Source organism: Otolemur garnettii, unplaced genomic scaffold (genome assembly GCF_000181295.1).
Source record: "Otolemur garnettii isolate 467f Iridium unplaced genomic scaffold, OtoGar3 scaffold00081, whole genome shotgun sequence".
Lineage (NCBI taxonomy): Eukaryota > Metazoa > Chordata > Mammalia > Primates > Galagidae > Otolemur > Otolemur garnettii.
Window position 1 is genome coordinate 8,133,183 of NW_003852476.1, and position 2,182 is coordinate 8,135,364.

Sequence of the window (2,182 nt, forward strand, 5' to 3'; positions counted from 1 at the left end):
GGGAAGGCAGCTCTGTCCCACAAAGTTTATGTGGTGGAAATATTACCCACATTGTAACAGTGTTCAGAGGTGTGACCTTTAAGAGGTGATTTAGGTTAGGAGGGCTCTGCTTTCATAAAAGATGGATGCCATTATTGTGGGTGTGGTTTAGTTAACTCGAGTGGGGTCCTGATAAAAAGGAAGAGTTTGGCTCAATTTTCTCTCTCTCACATGCGTGCCTGTCTTCCACCATGGGGTGACCCTTACCAGATGCTGACACCATGCTCTTGAACTTCCCATCCTCCAGAGACATGAGCCACATAAAATTTTATTGCTGATCAATTACCCTGTCTGTGGCACTCTGTTATCACAGCAGAAACTAGACTAAAATGAAGTCTTTTCATCAAGAAATTTCATTATCCCTGGATGTCATAGTGGAAATAAGTTTCTTATTTTCCTGGGGTTACAAGGACAGGTTTGGTATCCACCGAGAGGTCGAGAGGGCATTTCAGGGACATGAGTAGCTGCCTTCTCACCTGTCCCCTGAAAACCAGGGTAAGATCCTTTCTGGGAAGAATAAAGTTGAGAAAGGGCTTGCTTATCATTTATGCCTGGTGTGGTAGACGTGTGCATGGACAGGGACAGAGGTGATGCTGTCCCTCTGCAAGGATTCCCACTCTCACCATGCCTTAGGTGATTCAGAACCGGGATAGGATCATTTACCAAGATGCTCATTGCTGTCTTCTCTCTGTCTTCTCTCTTCTTGCCCAGGAAGTTCCAAGGTTTTGGTCTGGGGTGTGGAGTTGTTAATAGCTTCTAGGTTTCATGGCCCCAAGCAGAAGTCAAGAGGTAACATTTACATGTTCTGAGGCAGCCTCCCATGTGAGAAGGGAAATCAGCCTGGAGTTGCCGAGAGGGCAGGGACTGAGAAGGTGCTGGGTTGGAGAAGGAAGGGCATCCAAGGGCAGCACTGGCTCACAGAGTTTCGAATAGGAGGGAGAAGATCTGGGCCATAGCGTCAGTGTCCTGCCTAGACATTCCACAGCCAGTGTCTGTTTTGGTCCAATTGGGCTGCAGTGACAAAATATCAGAAGCTGGGTAGCTTCTAAACAACAGAAATTTATTTCTCACAGTTCTGAAGTCCAAGATCAAATCATCCACAGATTCAGTGTCCGATGAGAGCCTGTTTCATACGTGACTGATATCGGGCAGGTCTTCCTACCCCAGTAAATAAGGCCAGATATAATTTAATTTCAAAAAATTAAGTTATGTGATATTTCTCTCACCTTAGCATTATAAACCAAATTCACAGGGGTTATAGGGAAGTGGGCGGGGGCAGGAGGGGTGGACATTTGACAGAAGGAGGGAGGGCAGGAGGGGGGCTCTCACCTAATGTGCACATGGTGAGGGTGGGTAACACGCCCCCCTGGGGGAGGGGCTCTTCTAAAAATGAAACTTTACCCTGGAATTAAGAACAATGTAACTTAAAAATCATACCCTCATATTAATTTGAAAAAATTAAAAAAACTCAAAAAAATAAGCCAAATTCATGCTTTTTATTAATTATATCTTTTAACACTCATAAATCTTTGAAGTAGTGGGCTTTTTTTTTTTTGCAGTTTTTGGCCAGGGCTGGTTTGAACCCACCACCTCTGGTATATGGGACTGGTGCCCTACTCCTTTGAGCCATAGGCACTGCCCTAAAGTTTAAATCTTGACTGTAAAGAGATACAAACAGCTGTGGCTGCCAGCCCGCACCCTTCAATTCTTTTCTGCTACAGAACTTCAAAGGCCAACCTGAGAATGTCCCTCAATGGACAGCCCCAGACACAAGTTCCGATTAAATTATCTCAGGCAGTGCAGACCCTGCTTGACAGAAAGGGATATAAGGGTCTCCAACAGCACTATTGGAGCCAGGGATCCATACCCCTGCCCACCAGACTCAGTCCACACTGTTGTCCGCTTCTCTGCTCACACCCAGTTGGCCAGGGACCACACCCCCACCCACCCACCAGTCTCAGTCCACACCCAGCTAGTCTCTGTTTTCCAGACCAGTTGGAGTCAGGGGACCATGCCCCCACCTGCCAATCTCAGTCCACTGCCTGGCAAACCTCTGTTCACAGGCTCTGTTGGAGTCTGGGCACCACATCCCACCCACAGGTCTCAGTCCTCACCCCATAATCCCTGGCCTGCTAGAGACAGG